Below are 13,549 nucleotides of genomic sequence, written 5' to 3' on the forward strand. Positions count from 1 at the left end.
ACACTTGTGCCAGCGCTTTTTCCAATCCTCGAAACACTTCTGAAACTCGATCTTTGTGATAGCTTTCAGCTCTTTCAGCGATTCGCTTTTAATGTCATCTATGCTTGTAAAACGACGGCCTTTTAATGTTCTCTTTATGTTTGGAAATAGAAAAAAGTCACATGGAGCCATGTCTGGCGAATATGGAGGCTGGGGCATCGTTAAAGTTTTGTTTTTGGCCAAAAATTCACGAACAAGCAATGAAGTGTGAGCAGGTGCATTATCGTGGTGCAAAATCCATGAATTGTTTTGCCACAAATCCGGGCGTTTTTTTCGGATTGCTTCACGCAAACGGCGTTGAACTTGTAGGTAGTACTCCTTATTGATTGTTTGACCTTGTGGCAAGAATTCATGATGCACTATGCCATTAAAATCGAAGAACACAGTGAGCATAACCTTCACATTCGACCGCACTTGTCGAGCCTTTTTCGGTCTTGGCGATCCAGAATGCCTCCACTGGGACGATTGAGCCTTAGTTTCGACATCATATCCGTAAACCCATGTTTCGTCACCTGTTATAACACGTTTCAGTAGATCCGCATCGTTGTCGACTTCATTGAGTGACTCTTGAGCAACTTCCATTCTCCGCTGTTTTTGTTCGAAATTCAACAATTTTGGAACAAAATTTTGCTGCCACACGTTTCATACCCAAAACATCCGAAAAAATTTCATGGCATGAGCCAATTGATATGGCAACATCATCAGCGACTTCTCTGATTGTGATTCGGCGATCGTTCATAACCATTTCTTTCACTTTTTTCACGTTTTCATCGGTTGTTGATGTGCTTGGACGTCCAGGTCGTTCGTCATCTTCAACGTTTTCGCGGCCATCTTGGAAACGCTTATACCACTCGTAAATCCTTGTTTTACTCATAGCAGACTCACCATATGCCTTTATTAACATTTCACACACTTTATTTCATTTTTTACGCAAAATTTAATACAAATTCTTTGATCCATTTTTTTTAACAAACAAAAATCGCCAAGCTCGAAAAACACGTCTAACCTTAACGGCTGCCACTTAAGAAGTAAACAATGAATATTACTGAAAATTTTATCGTACTTCAGGGGCATGTGTACTAACATAATAAAAAAAAAAAAAATTTACAATCAGACTCTCCAAACCCGCGAAATTTAAAAATTCCCGTTACTTTTTGAACACACCTCGTACGTATTTACATTACTTATTACATTTTCTGCTGTTTCTTTTATTGATGGAGGAGTGTTTTCTAAACAGGAATCACTAGAATCCATTTTAAATTTCTATAAGGTAACACTATAACCTTTTTAACTGTTATAATTAAAAATATCTAATTATTTATTAAAGTATTATTTTTATTTCTATATTCCTTTCAATTTTTATTTTATTTTTTAATATTCGTTTTTTAATTATTTAAATAAAATAAATTTAAATAAGCTTATTAGAGTTTTACAGAAAATATTTATGTTAATAACAAAACTTCTTATATCAAGGAAGCACAATAAAGTTTTTCCACTCACTTGTGCGGAAAGTGACACTAATGGGAATTTCCCCCCACTAGTGTGGGAAGTTGGGCATTACACAACTGATTTTAATTGAGTAATGAGAACTTCCCTACATGGTTGCAGAAAAAGAGTATTTAATTCGATTGATTTTATGCTATCCTAAACCTTGAAACAATCAAACGCATTTTTCTTACAAAATGAATTAATACGTACTGCAGATATTTAATGATAGTTTTGGTTTTCGACCGTTGTTAATTGATGAGTTTTGGGAATATTGAGGTGCGGTCAAAAAAATTCACAAACAAATTAGCTGAGACCCAACAGTTATGATGATTTAGCTTAACATTAAATACCACAAATTTTACAATAACTTGAAGAATGTAATATATTTACCGAAACGTTGGTATGAAGTAAGAACTTTGTGAATTTATTGACCGCACCGCAATATTCCCCACAATCATTATATAAATAATATTTAATTGTTTTTTAGATGAAAATATTTATTTGCAAATAGCTATGTTTACCAATAACTTCAGTTAAAATTAGAATTTCCATTTATTAACCACTAATTGCAATGATAAAGAACTCAATAAAATCCCTCTCTTGGATGTCATTAATTTAGCTAGAGAAGTACTACTACTGCTCGCTGATAAATTCAAAAAGGGACGGAGCGAGCGAGCTAGAGATAAGTCTAAAGGATGTGATAATTAAAGCAGCATCGCAGTTGGAGTATTAGATAACTGAACTCGTTAATTTAATCAAGATTGCTTCAACTTATAAACACCATTGTGGTATCACCAGAGGGATTGATTAATTTCCTCAATGAGTAGGAAAAAAAAGTCCAGTCGAAGTAGTGAAACAACAAATAGGAACGTTTTCTAGTTTTAAATTTACTAATAAAATTTAAATTACAATCGTTATTAACGTCTCTTTCTTTTAAATTTCGCTGACTACTTACTTAAGAGAAGATATTATTCTGCAATCGTGCAGATTTTAAGTTTACGCCGTTTTCTGAGTCGGAAAAAGTGTTTTTTTTTTTAAGTGCGTGTTAAAAGAATAACTCCAAACTAAAAATGGCAGTAAGTTACTATTAGAGATTTGGAATCAGCGATATTATTGAGGAGAATATCAACGGAACCTGAGAATAGAATTTTTGGGATCCAAAAACTAGTAATTGTGCCAGTTTACTGATTCAGTTCGTTTTTTGGGAGGCGCAATTAACTCATAGGATGTAATTCAGTGACATTTATTTGTAATCCTAGAAAATTTGTTCTTGAGGCACTTTTGAGGGGCTAGAGGTGGGTTAACTTCCCTTAAAAGAGCAATTTCATAGTAATGTACGGTCTAAATACTGGTACAATTCTAATAGGAATTTAAAAATAAGTAATATTCAAAAAAAAAATGTATGACTAGAAATGCCTATTTTGAATTAATAGATTTGTTTTCAGCAATTTTTGTTCAAAATGACCTCTACCTGATCCACACTAATGTATAATCACGGGAATTTTAAACTACTACACAAATAATTAATTAACTTACGGCACTGAATGATCAAAAGACTACTTGACAAACGCTTCCCAAATTGACCTTTATGAACAAGCAAAAAACTCTATACAGCCCTACTAGCCCTAATCTGGACAACTTGTGGACATCAACATGTTACAGTTAAGGGCTCCAATCTTAACCGCATCCAATACTTTTAATCGGAAACCTTACGTACCAACGTTAATTCACCTTTCTACGTTTGGAACTAGTCTAATTCACACTGTTCACCCCCCAAAATCCCTTTTGTACTTTGTACCTAGCCAAAACCCTCGTTGCACCTAATTTCATTCTAAACAGTCCCAACTACAAAATCCATTTATAGACAACCAATCTCAAATTAAACTTTCCACAAATCCATTCCCGAAGGCTGAACCCTTCGATGGCTTCGCCTTCATCTAATTGCACGACAGAAAAAAAAGGCAAAACCCTTGGAAGTTACTAGGTAACCTCTGTGTTAACCGCCTCATAATGGTCATCGTTGGATGGCTTTCATTCAATTCTTGTATTGTATGAAATAAAATTTACTTGTTTTCAATAGGCAGACAACAATTAAAAAGAGGAAAAAAAATACGTTAATTGCGGTAAGAGGGATAGTCGTGACAGTATGTCAACAATTTTGTTTCTTTACTGAGAAATAATTTCAGATTAGGTTTAAAAAAATAATAATTAAACGAAAAATACTAAATTCTAATACTTTTTTGGTTTACCTGCGCCTTCTATTTAAAGGCAGTCCAAAACATATAGAACTACGAATAAAATTGGGTGACAGTGTAAAGCTTGTTGTACTGAATACTTTGATCATCCAGTAGCATCTAGTAATAGCTCCGGCCAACCAAATTAAAAGAAAATAACCTTAAAAGTGTTATAATTAATTAATTTTTAATTTGTGATCAATTACTCAGTAGTTTCTTTATCTTTTTGAACAACTGATTGATCTCGTTTAGTTAAATGAAGGATCGAGAACAATAATAATGGCGTATCAACAACAAAAACAAGAACAAAAAAAAAAACTTGAAAAAGTTGTAACCCAAACAGGATCAACGTCAGGAACATGTTGTTGCAGCTGTAATTAATGTGATTCAACACGCTAAAGTTTTATTGTTGTAACAGATGGACAGTTAGTGAGCAGAGGACGAAGGGTCCGCTGTTCTTCCGGTTCTACAGAGTGCGGCTATCACCCTCAATGGCAACTAGATATATGTATACATTTACGCGTATATCTCTTTTCTCTCTGTAAAGAATATTTTTTACAAACAATAAAAATCTATACATGAATAAAAAGAATCATTCAAAGCTGGAGATGTTTCATTTCTAACCTGGTATATAATTAAACAATTCCAATTTCATTTGAAGACAAAAAAGAGGATTTTTTTTGTTGAAATCATGGCTAAGTTTCAACATTAAATGAAAGTGCTAAAATAATCAACCAGAACTGCTCTTATATATTCATAATTAGTTTCATAATACAACACTTGAATTATTTGGCAAATTCTGTTCCACAAACAAAAAGCAACATTGTTAAACTTCCAAAACAAATCAAGAATTAGAAGAAAACGATAATTTAACTCTAAAAAAGACGAAGAGGACTTTACCTACAGAAAATTTCATGACCCCCCAGCGTTTTCTGGGATGCAAAATGGATTCTTTTTATTGATTATCTTATAAAAACTTTAATCTATTACAGCCGAATTCTAGTACGGAAGTCTTCTGGACCAAATAAAAGAATTGAAAATAAATTAAATAAGAATCGGGTCAATCTAAACATAAAGTTTCAGTTTTATATTCAGCTTGCCATTTTTAGTTTTCGAAATATTTGGTTTAAAACACAGTCAGACATTATCTAACCCCCCACAAACGTATTTTATCAGGAAATGTACCTGCTCCCACCAAGAGCAGTTTTGACAGTCTCCTATTTCTATTTCAATTCCAAAATCTAAAGAAATGAGGTTTAAAAAAAGTTTTGCATCAATTGAATGAGCGTTATATTTAAATAGTTTAAATTATTTTATGGAACATATGCACTCTTTTAGTCTGCATACTTTTGAAATAACAAATATAATTTCTAGAGAAGAGATTAAGCTTAATAGCTTGCTGAAATCCCACGCTGAAATCCGGGGTTCAAATCAAGTCTACCTGCCCTTACGTTTTTCTCTTCCTAGGAGCTTCTTACAGCTCACTCTCCGGTGTTGTCTGTGACGAGAGAACACTATCTGGAGACCGACAGTGCCGTCCGGGAGCTAAAGACCTCATTTGACGCTCCTTAAATTAAAAAAAAATACTTCCTTACATTTTATTTTTATTTTATTTTTTTAAATTATTTAAGGCGCGTCAACATCTAAGGTTATTGGCGCCCGGAGCTTTTTTCAGTGCACTTCCGGCCTCCGAAAAAGTGTTCTCTTGTTACAGACAACCCTGTCCATCACCGGACATTGAGCTGTAAGAAGCTCCTAGGAAGAGAAAATCTAAGGGTCAGCAGCTAGATTCGAACCCGGGACCTCCGCGTGGGAATCCAGTACGCTAATCGCATAGCTAATCCGTTTCCTATTTTATTTTTATTATTTCTAAAAAAACAAAACGAATATTATCAATGGCTCTGTGTGCTTTGAATGAAACAAAAGGTGCATTTACTTATTTAAGCAAACCCAATTTATTTATACATAGAAATAGTCTAAAAAGAGAAATATGATTTATTTCTTGAGTTTATAAATAAAAACCAATCAAATACAGCAGAAATGGTTATGTTAGTAGAAATATACGATATTATTATTTTTGGGCTGAAAGTTCAGTTACCGACTAAACTTTTTAATACGAGCAAGGCGAAAATCTTGCTGAAAATTCTGATAACGTAAAATTACAACAGTTCAAAATTGGGGGATAAGGTTGCTATAAGATTTTATGGGAAGGAAGATAAGTGAATGTTTGGGTATAAGGAGAGCAAAAATATCACTTTCTGTTATCAGGGTCAAGGGATGGGGGGGCTGCTTTGTCGTTTACAAGTGGATCACACTTGAGAAGGATTTGAGAGCAAATAGAGCTCGATGGAAAAGGGGTAGCTGCTGCGTGGCCTCATTGAGAGTTTGATGAACCAAGGAGCAGGATTTTGGGAGAAGGGTTTGAGGGTTTTGTTGCTTTTAAAAACAAAGTACAAACACATCTTAGTGAAATTCATCAAGTATATTTTAACAATCCAAAAGCCGAACATCATATAGTATCAGAATACCGATACAAATACGAAAACCGCTATTTTTGGAAAATCCTCACCACTCTCTGGGTGCTCTGGAAGGAATAAAAACCATGGTTCCTACACATCTTTACGTAATATGCATAGAAAGTTGCAATATATTAGTTATTATTTAAGAAAAAATGCTAGACAAACTGTATGTGTGATGGTTTTCGCAATTATTTTTTGAATATAAGTCAGCAAGCGTATTCCGAGATAATAACATAAATGAAATCGAAATCTCAACATCAAATTGATTAAACTATCTCTGACGATGGATGATAAACCGAAACCGATTAGGGATACAAGAAATATTCATGCTAGGAGGGATAAAATCCAAGTTATTATCCAGCCCTACGAACCTAAACACATTTTCTTTAAAAAATATTAAGGGATACCTAAAATACAATTTGCATCATTACTAAAGTTAGCCGCAAGATCACGAAGTCCCAAAATTGAAAAGACAAAATAAATGTTTAATGAATCAAGAACAAATCGAAGTCGAGTGCAGTGTTACCATTAAGAATTTACACGGCTATAGAAACACCTTCGCATCGAGATATTCAGTGTTTGATTAACCGAGCCATTAATTAAAACAACGTGTTACTGAATGTAGAAACTAACTGAAAAGTTCGTTTAAAACGTTAACCTACTACTCTAACACGAGCATGTGTGTACTAACAATAATTCAATTCGATAAATACACTTCAAGTCTCTAGAGATTAATACCAATGCCTCATTATTATTACCTCATAATTTCACAAAGGAAACCTATTGAAACTGGTTTAAACCAATGACTCGAGAATTTATTACATAAGTGTAGGAAATTCATAATGTAGCGGCTTTTCACACTTAAATACGATACCATTATGAGATACTATAATCTTCTAATGAAGGTTATAAATGGTACCCGAAAAATAGAGTTGCAATAAAAAATAAATATAAATTGGTTCCCTAAAAAGACATTCTCTTTTCAGCTGATTTGTAACTTGAGAACAGTGTCCCCAATGACCGCAGCCTTAATGGCCTTTAAAAATACCAACTCTTGTTCGGAAAGTAGGCAGGGAAGGCACAGTTCAAATAGATTAAGAAGAGAAAAAAAAGAAGTTGCAGGAACAAAATATTAGCACTACATCCCGAAGAACTGGTACATCCTTGCTATGAAATGAGGCTAATAATTGCTATAAAAACAAAAATCAGGATAACGGGCTCGAAGGAGTGTTATTTGACTAAACAGACCACATTGTCCATCATCGGACAGTGACCTATAAGGAGCATCCAGGTACAGAAACTCTAAAGGCCAGCAACTGGATTCGTACCAGGGTTCCGCGTTAGAACCCAGTTCTCTAAACACTGAGCTAACTAATATTACTCTGGCATTATTTTATTACTCATTGGGAATATAGTAAAGTAATTGCCTATTTTTTCAGGTGGGCTTTACGTCCAACTACCAATTAGGTGTCGTGGACGGATGCGACTAGCAAACTTACTTTACTGTAAATTTCTTATATTAAACTTTAAATAAAATCTAAGGCCTAAAACCGGGAATCGAACCCAGTACCACAATACATATTAACTTCACAGGCCTTGCCTCTATCCGTTCAGCTACCGTGGCGCCTCATTTGGAATATATGTACAATTATAAAATCTTTATTAATAATAGGAGCGCTAGTAATAAAATGTTTATTGAACAATGTTACATGTTACTATACCAAAACAAGACTGAAACTGGATTACATTACAATACTTAGCGTCAAAAGATAAATATAAATTAAATACAAAAGAAAAAGCATAGACATTGAAAACTATCGGCCGGAGTTTTTGGTCATTCACAAGTATAAAGTTAAAATTTTGATTGTTATTTTCAAAAATAAGTAACTTTTTTCAATTATGAAACTTTACTAGTTTACGGCTAAACTCAGAATAAAATAATAAAATATGAAATTTATTCCACATCCCGGAAGATTAATCATTCCCTAGGTCGAAAGGTTGGCCTAAAATAAAAAAAAATATGACTGAAATTAGCCAATTCCATACGTCAATTCCACTGCCAAACCATAATCAGGAGAATCCATTTACAAAAAATCGTTAAGCAGTGACAATAAGTAACCCGAACACAAATAAACGGTATAGAACGCACGGCAAACACGATAATAAGTGCTCTTTTTGAAAGTTTTAATTACAGAGCAGTTCAAACAAAATGAGCCGTTCTCAGAGTTCTGGAAATTATATGGCTAGTGATCCAAGTAGAATGGTAGAATGCTTTTCTAATCATGAAAAGAGTGACTTAGCATCGAAGATATCCGATGGTGCATGCCCTACTTAAATCATCACGTTTAGGTTATAGTAGAATAAATCATAAATGTACACTAAATGAGTTTTACGTATTCCTTTATAAAAAATTCCTTGATATTAACTTACGGTCATACCTCACGTAAGGTTGAAGCTTAAACTAGCAATCTCTACAAATTACGTTACACAGTTTCTTGAGCTAGAAATCCAAAAAACACATATATATTTTTATAAACCTTCTCAAGTTTGTTTGGTACAATGGGAGTACCAGATTGAGCTGGCCATACTTAAGTAATTGGGTTCTATACCTCATTTGTAACAAAACCGTTCATATAATTCATTTGCGGCGTCAAAATCCGGACAAAATACAAATTGAGATTCCCGCCTTTCTATACCACTTTGGTGTAAAATTGGTTGTCGGACAACGTCGACATGTTTTGGTCGAAAGAATACTTGCCTTCCAACAGCCCAGATTTGAATCCTTTGGACTACTACGTATGGAGCCTAGTTGAAAGGGACATTAAAAAGTCCAGACATCCAAACGTCGCATCATTAAAAGCCGCTATTGAAGCTGCATTCGCCGATAAGGACCGTGACACATCAAAGTGCGCCTGCACATGCTTCAGTCCGAGAATGGAGGCGGTCATTCAAGGTAGCGGGGGATCTATTGTGTAAATGTGTTCTTTATGACCTTGTGGATAATGTGGATACAAAATTTTTGACGTTACGTCTTTAAATTTGCTATCATATGGAGGCAATCCAAAAAAACCTAATGATAACAAAATCGGGGGATACAGTTTGGCATTATAGTTTCGAATCTATCGACTACCTCCAAAATTAAATTAGACTACTGGATAGCTAAAGGATCAAAGAATTCATTACGATAAGCAAGGACTGTGAGCATCGCGTGCGGTGGAGGGGGAAGCGCCGCCATTTTGAGATCTTTTTGCTGCGTATCGAGATTTGCAATTAGTATAACTTTTGACACGGAGAAAGTACGATGTTCGTTTAAGTTTTAATCGTTAGCTGTCGTCTCAATCTATCGATTGTGTATAAAACATTAGTGTAAAATAGTGACAGTGAATATAATAAAGGTGTTAGAATAAAAATATATTATCAAAAATATATAATGTCGGCCTATACGCGTCGAAAAGCCAAAACCAAATAAAGAGATCATACACGGTTGGAAAGGGCTTCTCAAGAACAATCGAATGGTAATTATGAAACACTATATGACCGAGTCGAGCTGTGCCGAGAACGTAAAAGAATGAATGCGGCCGAGCGGATCAACGACGGTGTCCAGTATATCTGCAGCTGGGGCGGTTGAAATTATGCAAGTGGATGATGAAATCGCTTCTACATCGACAACGAACTGTGTAGGCATAGATTGTGTTCGATCTTCGATTTGTTTCCTTGATTTCATCCTAAATACATAAATAAAAATATTTTATATAAATGATATAACCCGTTACGTAAACGTATTCACGTACAACACACGGCCGTGACGCAGCCACAGTTGGTTTTTTTTTTTTTTTTTGTAAACCGTTTCGTTTTTGCAATCGAAAATATGTTTGGAAAAAATGTATATTTTGTCCGGATTTTGGGCCGCACCCTGTATAAATGGGTTAAGTCCTTAGAATTTAATGGGTCAAATAGAGAATTTCTTGGCTGAAAGCTTAAGAGTGTAATTATCCAATTGGGTGTTGACTTTAAAAGCAAAATTTGGTTTTAAAAGTAGTTTTTGAGAGGTGGCAAACTCGACCTATTTAACCAAGTATAACTTAACACTTTACCACGTGTCAAAACAGGTAATGTGCAATAGGGTAAGTGAATCCGTTTGTCAGAGTTAATTATAATAATAATAAAAAGAATGAACAAAAAAAAAAATCAATGGGTAATTCATAAGTTAGCGTGATGGGCCGCAATTGTAATATGGATGGAGTTAGAGGAACGGCAGAGGGTTAAACGGTCCCCTGTACGGAGGAGAACTAGCCCTCCTCTCACCAGTATGGAGCTCACCACGGCCCCACAACACACTGAGTACCCCCTGCACGACCAGCCTGAATATCGAACCACAGGGTACACGATGGCAGCCCAACTCCAAGCAGCTCTCTCTACCAGTTTAGCCTCCTTTCGCACACACACAGAATGTATAACAGAGCTACCCTACTACTACTACGTACAACAGAAGAACAGCCAGGCCCCTGGTGTTCACACAACGGTGGTTTGGCCGCCTCCATATACATCGTCGGCTGTAACATTCCAAAAACAACCTTATAACAGCATAACCTTACCATACTTTGCTGCCCCTTAATTACTTTTCGCTTCCCCTGCTGTACATAAAAAGACATAATAAAAATTACATAACATTGTAGCGCACGCATGGCTCTGGTTTATTGCGATTCATCTTTTCCAAATTCATCCTTTCCTCACAGCGAGGGAGAAAACGAATTAAACTAACAATCAAATATTTCTGTTTGATTCATACTCCTGCTGAGAGTTTTTATTCAAACCAAGAACAGGAAGGAACATAATTACCCTCTGAATTTCCTCAACTTTCGGGAATTCTTTCCTTTTTTTTCCTGTGGCGCTTCCCCTTGATGAATTATTGAACCAAGTAACGTAACTGACCTTCTCACGAAATTTATTCCAGATAATTTGGCATTCTGTTTGCCTAGTTCAACTTATTCACAAGAACCGAACTCTCGAGACTCAAATCCTTGAAATGAAATCTGGAGTAAACACTTTCTGGATTCCCTTTCTCTTACAGCCATTTTCGAGGTTGTATTCCGAATTTTATTTTTTGAATATATCTAACTTTACTAACGTTATCCACATTGCTAAACTGCACTACACCGACATCTTTATCTCCAAACGCCTTTCTCTCTTTATTTCAAAACGCCTCAGGAGACTAAAGAGAAGCTTGATAAACATTATGGTGACTCTGCACCTTCGATTAGAACAGTTTATAAGTGGTTTCAAAATTTTCGGAGTGGCCATATGGGCACAAGTGTCGCTGAACGTTCTGGACGCCCTGTTGAGGTTACTACTCCAGAAATCATTGATAAAATCCATGATATGGTGATGGATGACAGAGAAGAGTGAAGGTGCGTGAGATTGCTAGTGCTGTGGGCATCTCGAATGAACGGGTACATAATATCTTGCATCAACATTTGGACATGACAAAGCTATCCGCAAGATGGGTGCCGCGATTGCTCACGCTTGACCAAAAACGAAATCGTGTGAAGTGTTGCAAGGACGGTTTGCAGCTGTTCCAGAAGAATCCGCAGGACTTTAAGCGTCGTTTCGTCACTGTGGATGAAACATGGATACATCACTACACTCCTGAGACCAAAGAACAATCTAAACAATGGGTTACCAAGGGGGAATCTGCGTCAAAAAAGGCGAAGACCGTTCCTTCGGCCGGAAAGATTATGGCGACTGTCTTTTGGGATTCGCAAGGAATAATCCTCATCGACTATCTGGAAAAGGGTAAAACTATTACAGGTGCATATTGTTCATCGTTATTGGACCGTTTGAAAACCAAGCTGCAAGAAAAACGCCCACGATTGGCCCACAAAAAAGTCCTTTTCCATCACAACGCACCAGCTCACACCTCAGCAGTTGTGGTCGCAAAATTAATGGAAATAGGGTTCCAACTCGTTCCACATCCCCCCTATTCTCCAGACTTGGCTCGCTCGGACTACTATTTGTTCCCCAATATGAAGAAATGGCTGGCGGGAAAAAGATTTTATTCAAACGAGGAGGTGATTGCAGAAACGAATGGCTATTTTTCAGACTTGGACAAATCCTATTATTCGGAAGGGATCAACAAACTAGAGCAGCGTTGGACGAAGTGTATAAGCCTAAAAGGAGACTTTGTTGAAAAATAAAAAAGGTTTACCCCAAAAAATTATGTAGTTTTTATTTTTGCACGGACTTTTCAAACGACCCTCGTAAATATACAGGGTGATCCATTTAAAACGCACCAATCGCTAATAACTTTTTAGCAAAGCGCAATTTAAAAAAAAACCACGAACTATACGTTTTTTTTTTGAGTTTAGTCTCCAAATTTTCCAGCCCCAATGCTGTATCTTCATTTTTGGCGGAGTTACGGCTAAAAACCTAATTAAGGTTTCATAAGGACCAATGGTTTTGACAATAATTGTGAAAACTACATTAATAACTGTGAAAATTGACGTTAACCCCGTTTCGATATTTATAATATTTGTCGAAATATTTAAGATCGGTTTTCAGTATTAATTTTCCACCAGAAATACACGTTTTGGGAGGTCCTCTTACTGTAAAAAATGTTATTTGTGACGCAAAGAACAAAAAAAAAATAAATTATAATTGAAGATTTTAAAACATGTATTGTAATGTCATAGTTGTGGGTGAATCAGGATAAATTTGTTTAATAATCAAATAAAAGCAATCATCACATCATTTTAATGCACCCAGAATGCAAAACTTCTTGACCTATAATTACGGTAAGAATATCTTGCCAGGATGTTGGTCTAGTGGTCAAGAGCGTGGCTTTGTAATTGAGTGATCCTCCAGTTCGAATCCTGCGTATGCAGTCATTCTTATTTCTTGAAAAAACCATAATATTTTTTTTAATAAAAAGTAGTCATACGCGGGAATCTAACTGGGGATCTCCCCACTTACAAAGCCATGCTCTTGACCACTGGACTAACACCCGCCCATCCCTGGCATACAGTTTACTTCGTGGATTTTCTCGAAATTCCGCTTTCCTAAAAAGTTTTTAGCGATTGGTGCGTTTAAATTCTTTGAGGCACACGATTTTAAAGAAAATAAAAGCCCCAGTTGCACAGAATTTCTTATATTTCTAAAAAATGGAAATAAACATTCATTTCCATTATCTTACATATGTAATCATCCCTCTCAAATAGCCATCATTCTCGAAATACGGAAAAAAGAAAAGAAAAAATTAATACCATTTCAATA

At 35.6% G+C, this 13,549-nt stretch overlaps 1 protein-coding gene across 3 annotated transcripts in view; it reads right to left on the reverse strand.

The window, feature by feature from the left end:
• LOC141451015 (uncharacterized) overlaps positions 1-13,549 on the reverse strand; it is a 1,067,280-nt gene that overhangs the window by 610,594 nt on the left and 443,137 nt on the right. The window lies entirely within an intron of this gene.

The sequence above is a fragment of the Rhodnius prolixus genome, unplaced genomic scaffold, assembly GCF_049639745.1.
Source record: "Rhodnius prolixus isolate KJV_2025 unplaced genomic scaffold, Rpr scaffold_8, whole genome shotgun sequence".
Taxonomy (NCBI): Eukaryota; Metazoa; Arthropoda; class Insecta; order Hemiptera; family Reduviidae; genus Rhodnius; species Rhodnius prolixus.